A 12722-nucleotide genomic window follows, 5' to 3' on the forward strand; every position below is an offset into this window, starting at 1 on the left:
TCGTCTATCTAAGAGTATCGAAACTTTAAACGCGCAAGATATTATCGTATATTCGTTACTCCCTTTAGTTAGTTACGAAAGAGATATTCTCTTTCGTAACTATATATTTCTATCGCTCTGGCGTATTGGCGCGACAGAGCTAGACTGCCTTTCTGTCGGCGTCTGGCGTCGCAGAAATGCCATTCGGCTAGCAGACTGGTCGTAAAATGTCAAGAGCTATTTTCATAAGTCGTTATTACGTAAACGTTCCAACTCTCTAACTACCCAGCAGGAAAGCGTCGTGCTCGCTATATCATATGAAAGGGCGGAGAGTATTATTCCTTTTACGTCGGGATTTGACAAGCTGTCGATAGGTTCTGGGTAATTGAAGGAACTTTCGCACGCTACTATATCCATCTCTGAAGTGGATTTCAGGCCTGGAGCCCATGTCTAGAAGCTACGAGTACAAGTTACAATTTACAAGTGGTAATCATTGTCTAATACGACAAGTTTGAAAGAGAATTCCACTTGTAACTTTCAGTTTTGAGAAATGGTTTCTTTGCTTATACTGACAGGCTAAAATATATAACAAATCATACTGGCGAATCAATTACGAACCAAATAACAGTTTCAAATATAAATAAATTATTCACGTTGATTACATGATTAAGTAGTAATACCTTACCGTACCAGCAGATATTCTTCTGTTAGTGCTTTCTAACCAAGTTTAGACAGCATTAGCTAAGATGGGACACATCGAGAATACGACATCACCTATGATGCAATATATCACAAACGTCGAAAAAGGAAACATGTTGATCTCCGTATTCACCACCACTCAAATATTGGTATGGCTTTGCCGAGGGAGTAGATATTCATTTTATATGTATAAATTTTCTGTCACATTTCTTCGAACGTAATTACGCGACCGAAAAGTGGAATGTAACTTTACTCATTTGTATCGAATAATTCCCGCTTTAGTTAATTATACAAATCCTTTTAAATGTTTGTAAAATGTATACGAACTAAGTACATGTCAAATCTCTAGGATATGGCATCACAACAGGCTTTCATTTATGTGTTCACTTAGCCTCTACCTTCGTGTACTTGCAATAATAATTGTAACTAAAACTGTACCAGTACAATAAAAAATACGGTTTAATGTTGAACCGTTAAACTACAAAGTTAAAAATACTTCTCACGTTTCGTTACACACGACTACTTAAGTTTAGTTGAAGTGCCTTCTATATCTTAAAATGTTCTATTAAATAGTACCTTTGGAAGAGAAGCACTTTTTGTGGCGAATGGATGTGCTCTGAATAGTTCTCATGGTGCACGTTTATTTCGATTTTCTCAATCGCTCAGCTTAACCATTTAATTCACAACTTAAATTATAACCCTCATTTATTTTCCTAACCAATATTTTAAGACAATCGAGTATCAAGAACGTTGTAGCCTCACTGCCTCGGCTAATTTTTGCTTTTTTTTGCATAATTATTAAGGAATATATTTTTGAGTCCTGGTTTCAGAAAATATACTCTGCGGTTGAGAATTAACATCGTTTGATGATAGTTTAAAAAAATCGACTTTGAGATATACATTTTGATTATGTTGAAACATTTACTATAGGTACTTTTTCTAATTTTGTGGTTGCCCATTTAACATTAAGTAGTTTTCTGCTACATGATGTTTTATTGGTACCTATTAAAAAAAGTTGTGCACCGAGTATTTAAATACCTACCTGTAAATTATTTTTAGTAATTATACTCTAGCTAGACGTTAAACATAAATTAATGCTCTATTGTCTTAATATCGGCATTTAGTGAAATTGGATTTAGCTCTAATCATAAATTATTGCTACCAGTTTGTTTAATAATTTTAATGCATAATTATTGAATATGTAAGTGGGCCATCCACCCCACTTTTTTGTAACATGGGTGTTTTTTACGCGATTCATACTCAGAATCGCGAGGTCTTTCGATCCTGATAGGAGAAATAAAATGCCCCAAGATTTTCATAAATTTTCGGACCTTCCATTCCGTTACCGCCATACAATATGTATGAAAAAATGGTAACGGAATGGGAAAAATCCTTGGGACATTTTTTTCTCTTATTAGGATTGAAAGAGCTCGCGATTCTGAGTGGAAACCACATACAAATTTCCAAATCCAAAAAAAGTGGGGTGGAACTTGAAAAAAATGGCCGCTACATACGATTGTTCGTATAACAAAAACGCTGCGGTGAGTCGATGTAACGGCGACAAAAATGCGACAAGAGAGGTAGACAACGTGAAACATAGTTTTGAATAGTGCAGCATAAAGTCCTAGACCTGGGTAGACAACGTGAAACATAGTTTTGAATAGTGCAGCATAAAGTCCTAGTTATACCTGTATACCTAACTCCTCGCGCGGTCATGTGTTGACCTTAAGGAAACTTTTCCTCTAATACGTTTTTCGATAGTTCTGATTAAAAAAAAAGTTGTTGCCGTATTATTCTTGTTTAAATGTTACAAAGTATGTATTACTTTCAAAATTATATCTAAGTACAGACATTTTACGTGACGGTCGCTTCATATAGGGACCAACATTGGCTGCGTTATGTAAGCTGCATCGCAAGTAAAGCAACAGTTTTTACTTACCAGTACTTTTGTTTTCATCCGATAGCTGCTGAAATCTATGATTTAATTCAGATAAGGTACAGCGGGGCAAATCTCGACTGGGGGACAATTGTAACAAATCAATTTTTAGGGTTCCGTAGTCAACTAGGAACCCTTATAGTTTCGCCATGTCTGTCTGTTCGTCCGTCCGTCCGCGGATAATCTCAGTAACCGTAAGCACTAGAAAGCTGAAATTTGGTACCAATATGTATATCAATCACGCCAACAAAGTGCAAAAATAAAAAGTGGAAAAAAATGTTTTATTAGGGTACCCCCCCTGTAAAGTGGGGGCTGATATTTTTTTTTCATTCCAACCCCAACGTGTGATATATTGTTCGATAGGTATTTAAAAATGAATAAGGGTTTACTTAGATCGTTTTTTGATAATATTAATATTTTCGGAAATAATCACTCCTAAAGGAAAAAAAAGTGCGTCCTCCCCCCTCTAACTTTTGAACCATATGTTTAAAAAATATGAAAAAAATCACAGAAGTAGAACTTTATAAAGACTTTCTAGGAAAATTGTTTTGAACTTGATAGGTTCAGTAGTTTCTGAGAAAAATACGAAAAACTACGGAACCCTACACTGAGCGTGGCCCGACGGCCGGTTTTTCCTTTATTACACTATGATGTTGAGTTCTACATGTATCCACTAAACACGCCTACCATTTATAACCGGTGGACACTATTTGTATAATGCAAACATTGTAAAACATGGAAAAAAGGACCAGTTACATTTGCCCGCCAGTCGAGATTTGCCCCGCTGTACCTTACCGAGAATATAGGTATATAAAAAAACAGTTATACGTTTGTCTCTAAGCCTTGCAGTCATGCCATTCTTTATTTCACTTAATTTTGTCCCAGTGTGCCGCTCTATAAGTATAAGAGAATTGCTTCTCCTCATATTACGAAAACAAGAAAATTGTGAATCTTAAGTGCTGTTCCTGTTTGTAGATTAATTGATCCGCATATTAATCATATTATGCATCTATATTTTCTTTGCCAGAGGAAATGAGGACCGAGTATACTGGAATATAAATAGGTATACAATTACACATCAAGGGTGCACAGGCTTCTTCTGGGCGAGCTCACGCCATCGTAGGCCACGTATTTGCCTTTGGCTAGGCTGTGGCTAAGAGTAAGCCCATTTATAATAATAAAAAAAACATCCATTAATAATAGCCCCCACAGGTATTTAATATAACATCAAATAGTTTCTTTCTACACAGTTGCTCAAGAATATAAAAATATATTTAATGCATATTTTATTTGTATTCCCAGCAAGTAAGCTTTTTTAAAATAGTTAATCTAACATAGTTATTTAACTTAACCATGGCCTTAATTTAATCAGAAATAAAAACATAAAACTTTGTAGTCTTTCTAACAAAAAAATGGTTGCCAGAGCACAGCCACTTGTCAAGTAAGACTTCTCGTAAAGTATGAGCGATGTGAGTAATGACAATTACAAAGTGCACGCAGTACATTGTGCGGATTTCGGAAAATTAATTTTGCAGTAATTTAAATAACTATGATTAGCTGATGCACGCAAACGATTGCTAATGGATTATATTAATACCGGTTTAAAACAATGCCCTCATGGTGGTAACACACTATGTCCGATAGAACTGTTTAGGAACTTTACTATCGGCTGCCTCAAATTTACTTGAAGACTAAAAAACAGTATCCCATTCTTTCTATTTTATTTCCATTACTTTGTCATCGGTATATGAATAGGTACGTAATTTTACTTTTGGCATTACGGCTACCAGTTAGAAAGTCCTTAAGTAATTTAGTGGCTTGCTTATGAAGGTTTTTGAGTAAAGTGATTGTTTGGAATCCAATGTGTACGATTTAAATTAATATTAGTACATTACGATACAAGTGCGGAAAAGAGGAAGTTTAGAATGAGTGGCGATAAATCGACACGAGTTACGAATTTCCTCTTAGCACGTGTATCGTACGTCATTTTTTCAGTACATAGAGAAGATTCGAACTTTCGACAGTAGATGGGTACTGAAAAATAGTTTATTGTCTTTAAATGTGTCTCGGAAAAGGTGAATACCATTGATTGAGTGACTGTATTCATGATTACGCATTCCTAATTATTTAACATTACTCTGTGTAGTATTGGAGGTGCGTGGTAAAATATTTATTACCTATTTATAATAAGATTTTTTAAATTAATGACTAGTTCGAACGAAAGTTTAATTAATGTCCTATTGTGTTTTTTTAATTTTTATGTGCGTTGCATGTTTGATGATTGCGATTTGTAGAGACCCTAATTAATTTAGGCAAAATAAATATAGTGAACGACAGGAAAGATTCAGATTTGTAACACTTTTGTTATCTGTAAATATTAGGTATCGTTTAAATATTTGTAATAAAGATACCTTACCATAATATTGATGTTTTATTTTTACTTCATAATTTCCCATTATCTCAAAAACTTTACATTTAGGTAGTACCACTAGTGATGTGCAAGTTGCGGAAACTTTCCAAAAAAACCTTAAATTTCTTAAATTTTTTTCGAAACTTTCACGAAAAATAAAGGGAATTTAAATTTATGAAATGGATAGTTTCCATCCATACAATTGTTCATACAAAGTATAGAAAGTTTACGAAGTTTTCATGTGAAAATTTCAGAATTTTGGAAACTTTCCGTCGGCACATCAGTAACTACGACATCTTAACCAGATTTATAGTCCGGTCTGGCAGAAAGCATGAAACTTGGCATGTATATAGCTTATAGGGCTATAAGAAAAAAAATAGAAGTAGAAACACGCCGAGGTGTCAGTGAAAGCTTCCATCACGATGTCTATGAGAAGTATATTATTCTCCATAAAATTCTCCACAATATTGTCTTTGGAAGTATATCAGCTAGAACTTATAATTTTCAAACTAAACTCATTTTTCCCCTAACAATATTTCTGTTTGATGACCTCTACGATAAGTAAGACTAGCGACTTTGCTCTTTTACCTGTGGCGATGTTGCTTGACAAAATTGTTCCTTGGGTCAAACGGATCCGATTTAGCTCAATAGTCATGAAATCGCACGTCACTACCCCCCCTTTTTAGTAGGAACTTAAGTCATTTTTGCGAATAATCGATATTTTGAACAAAACGAAACAGGAATGAGTTTATATGTAATATTCAAACGCGTTCACACAATTTCAATTCGGAATGGTCATTTATGCCTATTTTCTTAAATTACTTGAAAAATACTTTACTAAAAATTATTTATTAAAAAAAATATTTTTGAAATACTTATAAAAAGCTCTTTCATTTGATATGTAACACAATATTATAGTTCTAGAAACTTTATTTTTAATTTTCACTTTTACCCCCCAAAAGTGGCCCCTATAATTGAATTTTCTTAATTTAAATTACATGTCCGTCTTTGGGTCACAGGTTTACATAATATATGTGTGCCAAATTTCAAGTTAATCGATTCAATAGTTTCGGAGAAAATTGGCTGTGACAACGGACAGACAGACACACGAGTGATCCTATAAGGGTTCCGTTTTTCCTTTTTGAGGTACGGAACCCTAAAAATAGGACAGATTAGCCAATAACCCAGTTCTGATGATGGGTGGGATCCTGGAGAAGTCGAGGGAACTCCTCAAATCTTACTGATGATTTATTTATTTATTTAATCTTTATTGCACAAAATAAAACAGCGTACAAAAGGCGAACTTAATGCCGTAAGGCATTCTCTACCAGTCAACCATTGGGCAAAGCAGAAAAGTTGTAGGCGGTGCAAAACGTGATTAAAACAAGATAATTTGGTACTTTTAGGACACAATACATACAACCATAAATAATACATAATATATAAACATACACAAAATACATACATAATATTAATACAAATACATGTAAAATATGTACATTCAGATGAAACTCACGAATCAATGGCAACAACAACTTTCATCACCTGCCAGCAAAATACTCATTTAGAGCTTTTTAGGGTTCCGTAGTCAGAACCCTTATAGTTTCGCCATGTCTGTCTGTCCGTCCGTCCGTCCGTCCGTCCGTCCGTCCGCGGATAATCTCAGTAACCGTTTGCACTAGAAAGCTGAAATTTGGTACCAATATGTATATCAATCACGCCAACAAAGTGCAAAAATAAAAAATGGAAAAAAATGTTTTATTAGGGTACCCCCCCTACATGTAAAGTGGGGGCTGATTTTTTTTTCATTCCAACCCCAACGTGTGATATATTGTTGGATAGGTATTCAAAAATGAATAAGGGTTTGCTAAGATCGTTTTTTGATAATATTAATATTTTCGGAAATAATCGCTCCTAAAGGAAAAAAAAGTGCGTCCCCCCCCCCTCTAACTTTTGAACCATATGTTTAAAAAATATGAAAAAATCACAAAAGTAGAACTTTATAAAGACTTTCTAGGAAAATTGTTTTGAACTTGATAGGTTCAGTAGTTTTTGAGAAAAATACGGAAAACTACGGAACCCTACACTGAGCGTGGCCCGACACGCTCTTGGCCGGTTTTTAAAAGTAAACCTGCTCGGACACTGCCTAATTTTGACAGGGAGACTATTCCAAAGCCGAGCTGCCTGAATAGAAAAGGAATATGACATGTAACCTGTTCGGTGGGATGGTATAGACAGAGAAAGATTACCAGAATAGCGAAGTTGACGAACACGAGATACACCGTAGTAGTGGAAGAGAGACTTGAGATATGATTGATGATCTAAATGAAACTCCTGAAATCTGAACGGCACACTTATAGTGATTTTGGTACTTTTATAAGAACAACATGCATTTACGTTCAGAGCAGTGACATTTGGTACAGTGGAACTGCTGATGATGATCAGCGCCATCTATTGAAAAAATGAAAAAAAATGAAAAATCGTTTATTGATCACAGATATTGTGTTACAAAGTAAGAAAGGGTTGGGACCTCCTATTAAGTATATCAATACTTGTAGCAGGAGACCCCGCTCTTCCAGCGGCAAGACAGGGGTCTACAAACCAATACAATACTCGTTAACTATACTCTGTCAAACAAGTCTGTCAGTAAATAAGAACAAAGAAAACTATATGCATCCTTTTCTTTAGGGTGCTAGAGAAAAGGATACCTATAGTTTTCTTTGTTCTTATTTACTGACAGACTTGTTTGACAGAGATTACGTAGGTACTTACAGAAAAATTAAGTTAAAAGTATAAATCTATTTTTATTAACCGTCGCCTCAAATCTCTCAAGAAGGACGGTTCTCAAGTCGTCTGTATGTTTTTTTTTTATTATTTTTTATGTTTGTTCCTCGATATCTCCGTCGTTACTGGACCGATTTTGAAAAATTTTTTTTTGATTTAATGTATATGCATACAGATTGGTCCCATTTTTCTCAGAACCCAGTTCTGATGATGGGATCCTGAAGAAATGGAGGGAACTCCTCGAATCTGAAAGGCATACATATGGTGATTTTTGTGTTTTTAAAGGAACAGCATGCATTTAGGTACGGAACAGTGACATTTGATGATGGCCAGAACGGAACTCTTCAAATCTGAACGGCACGCTTATAGTGACTTTGGTGTTTTTATAAGAACAGCATGCACTGACGTCCAGAACAGTGACATTTGGTGCAGTGGAACTGCTGATGATGGTCAGAACCGAACTCCTCGAATCTAAACGGCACGCTTATAGTGACTTTGGTATTTTTATAAGAACAGCATGCACTTTCGTCCAGAACAGTGACATTTAGTGCAGTGGAACTGCTGATGATGGTCAGAACCGAACTCCTCAAATCTGAACGGCACGCTTATAGTGACTTTGGTATTTTCATAAGAACAGCATGCACTTTCGTCCAGAACAGTGACATTTGGTGTAGTGGAATTGCTGATGATTGCCAGAACCAAACTCCTCAAATCTGAACGACACGCTTATAGTGACTTTTTGCCATTTTTATAAGAACAGCATGCACTTACGTCTAGAACAGTGACATTTGGTACAACAGTGGAACTGCTGATGATGGTTAGAACCGAACTCCTCAAATCTGAACACTTATTATAGTGACTTTGGTATTCTTATAAGAACAGCATGCACTTACGTCCAGAACAGTGATATTTGGTGCAGTGGAACTGCTGATGATGGTCAGAACCAAACTCCTCAAATCTGAACGGCACACTTATAGTGACTTTGGTATTCTTATAAGAACAGCATGCACTTACGTCCAGAACAGTGATATTTGGTGCAGTGGAACTGCTGATGATGGTCAGAATCGAACTCCTCAAATCTGAACGGCACACTTATAGTGACTTTGGTATTCTTATAAGAACAGCATGCACTTACGTCCAGGACAGTGATATTTGGTGCAGTGGAACTGCTGATGATGGTCAGAACCAAACTCCTCAAATCTGAACGGCACACTCATAGTGACTTTGGTATTTTTGTAAGAAAAGCATGCATTTAAGTTCAGAACAGTGACATTTATTTAGTTATGTTTGTTAAGCATATTGAGTTTTCAAGTCAAAGTTTTACTGGGGACGCTATTGCACAACACCCTGCATTTTATGATTAAGCACTGAGACTTGGCACAGGTTGTTTCTTGGGTGGCCCTGAGTAGATAAAGATCGGGAGGCATTGAGAGCCCCCCTTAATTTAGGAGGGAAGAGGGGGGGAAGGCTGGCGCCGCCGCGCTTCAATATGGTTTCAACATATTTCTCTAAAACTATACAAAATAGGGCATGCGATATATCATTTTCGGATAAATGAAGGACGAGGAATTCATTTTTGGAACAAAAAAAATGTATTTTAGAACAAAAATACAAAATAAAATGGGAAAATCTGAAAACGAGATTTTTTTTTATACATATTATTGCACATTGTATGAAAACTGTAATGGTTTTTTCTAAATAAAAAATATTATTTAATAGCTACATTTATCTAGTTTTAGAAAATATATAATTTGTTATAGAAATTATAGGACGAGTGATAAAAAATAATTTACATCGCCCGATAGGGTGATTTGAATGCTCATTTCAATAAGTTTTGTCAATGATTTCAGGTATAATCACTATTTTTAACACACGAAAGCCCTAATCATTGTAGTTTATGGCTATTTTAGTGATTAATGTACTTAAAATAAAAAAAAATACAAAATTTTTAAAAAATATTAAAAATGTAATATTTTTTTTTAACATTATCCTATTTTGTTCTTTCTACACAATATATATCTAAAAGCAATAAATATCAATAAAAAGCCACATTTATGCAGTTTATAAAAATATATAGTTTGTTATATAAATATATTACGAAACACGAGATAAAAAATAATGAAAATGAAATGTTTAATGTACGGGTCAGCTTGCATTATTCGATGAGGTGAGGTAAAGGTACCCGCTATGCAGTGGAGTTCGTCTAGTAATACAGAAATATACTTATTCTAATAACGTTTACACATGTAGGTATATCACGACCCAGTACAGAAAATTGTAAAAGTCCTATAATATAGTTTATTTTGATTGTAAAATAAAATTGCATGTGACTTATATTGCAAAAAAAATGTCTTAATCACGTTCTCCTCTCCTAAAGCAGTTCTGCATGCATAGGCTTGATGATTTTTTAGTTTACTATCAGAATTTAGTTACTTTCTTTGGGCCCCCTTAAATCGGTTTTACCGGTTTTATCGTCATATTCTTCCTTTCAGTATCAATGATAGTTAGTTATTGCGCAATAGTGCCATAAAAATAAACTAGATTCGTATTAGCATTAAACATTAATGATTTTTGAACTAAGACATTGCTTTTGTACAAAGGAGAACCTCAAAAAATGGTCTGACTAGACGAAAACACGTGTATCGGGGCTAGTACTCAAGGCTCTCAAAAAGTGTAGCTATTTTGAGTTATTCAAATAAAACAACATGAATAGTCTGAATTTAATTATGTATATATCACAACATCCACTGCATAAGCACATCAGCTCCGAACATTTAATTTAAAAAGTCTTTTTTTACGATTGCACCTTACGGGGCACTGTTTTTTACACCTGCATCCGACAATTTCGAGGCATGTTTCTGCAGCAACAGGCAACGTTGCGGGCAAGTAGGCTCCCAAATCCCAATTGTTACAGACTTTCGTCCAGCCACAAGTAGCAAATAATGGCAAATTTTGAATTGGGAACCCTTACAAAAATGGTGCAAGGCAGCTTTTGTCGGTGAAATGATGTTAATTTGGCGGTCTTTTTTGGTTAATAACTATTTTCGGCACTCGTTAACCAAAGTACAGGACGCAGATCTGGAATAATAAATATGTCAAGTAAGAATTATCCATAAATTATGCAAATCATATAGATAACTACTATTTCACAAGATGTATTAGGATCAGATGTATATATCTGACCTATCATATCAATCGATCATTTCATGTAATATAAATAGTTAAATTCAGACTATATAGGAGTGTGTTGTTTAATTTGAAGTACTCTAAATAACTACACTTTTTGAGAGCTTTGAGTACCTTTACCTCACCTCATCGAATCATACAAGCTGACCCATACCGTACATCAAGATCGCCCTGCCACGTCACTTTCATTATTTTTTATCTCGCGTTTCGTAATATATTTATATAACAAACTATATATTTTTATAAACTACATAAATGTGGTTTTTCATTCATATTTATTGCTTTTAGATATATATTGTATAGAAAGAACAAAATAGGATAATGTTATAAAATAGTTATCACATTTAATTTTTTTTTAATTTTTGTATTTTTTTTATTTTAAGTACATTAATCACTAAAATAGCCATAAAATACAATGATTACGGCTTTCGTGTGTTAAAAATAGTGATTATACCTGAAATCATTGACAAAACTTATTTATTACATTTCAATGAGCATTCAAATCACCCTATCGGGCGATGTAAATTATTTTTTATCACTCGTCGTATAATATATTTCTATAACAAATTATACATTTTCTAAAACTAGATAAATGTACCTATTAAATAATATTTTTTATTTAGAAAAAACCATTACAGTTTTCATAAAATGTGTAATAATATGTATAAAAAAAAATCTCGTTTTCAGATTTTCCCATTTTATTTTGTATTTTTGTTCTAAAATACATTTTTTTTGTTCCAAAAATGAATTCCTCGTCCTTCATTTATCCGAAAATGATATATTGCATGCCCTATTTTGTATAGTTTTAGAGAAATATGGTTTCAAAGGAAGCGCGGAGGCGCCAGCCTTCCCCCCCTCCTCCTTCCTAAATCAAGGGGGGCTCTCGATGCCTCCCGATCTTTATCTACTCAGGGCCACCCAATGAACAACTGTGCCAAGTCTCAGTGCTTAATCATAAAATGCAGGGTTCCCATACAAGACATAGCAATAGCGTCCCCAGTATTTGTCAAGCTTCGATTTCTTATAATCGGATTCATGAGGAATTGAGGAAACTCCTCAAACCTTAACGTTATACGTATATTCATTTGTGTTGCCATCTAATAATTAAAGCATTAAAAGCAGTTTTAAAAAATACCTACACATTTCCACATAATCCAACATTCGCATTGTAGCTTTCACCAGAACCCGAAAGGCGACGGTTTTTTTTAAATTATTAAGCCTAAAAAGCCCATAGATTTTAGGGGTACGCTTTTTTGTATGGGCTTTGTCAGTCCCGCTCGTTCATAAATTGTTCTTGGTACGAAGATAGTAAATCCTATATAAATCCTATCCTTGCCTATACGAGTAACTAATAACATTAATAAGTCAACACAACACTGCGATACGTTACGTTTAAAAGTTATGTCATTAATGAAGTGTCGGAAATTGTAGCATGTCTTTAATGAGAACACAGTCTAATAGATCCCATCCCACATCATTATGAATTTTCTTTCGGTGCAGTTACGTCAGGCGAATTATCGGATTCTATACAATAGACTGACTTCTATTCTGCCGCCGCGCTTAGGATAGAAAAAATAGGAATGTTCAGAAAAAGTCATGCCGTCCACCCATCTTAAAGGCCGGCGACTACTTAGCGATGAAAATTACATGAAAGATACATGTATGTATATTTCAAACTGTCTTGTATTTTTCGATAAGATACAGTATCTTTCCTTGCGGATCTTTGGT

The sequence above is a fragment of the Leguminivora glycinivorella genome, chromosome Z (assembly GCF_023078275.1).
Source record: "Leguminivora glycinivorella isolate SPB_JAAS2020 chromosome Z, LegGlyc_1.1, whole genome shotgun sequence".
Classification (NCBI taxonomy): domain Eukaryota; kingdom Metazoa; phylum Arthropoda; class Insecta; order Lepidoptera; family Tortricidae; genus Leguminivora; species Leguminivora glycinivorella.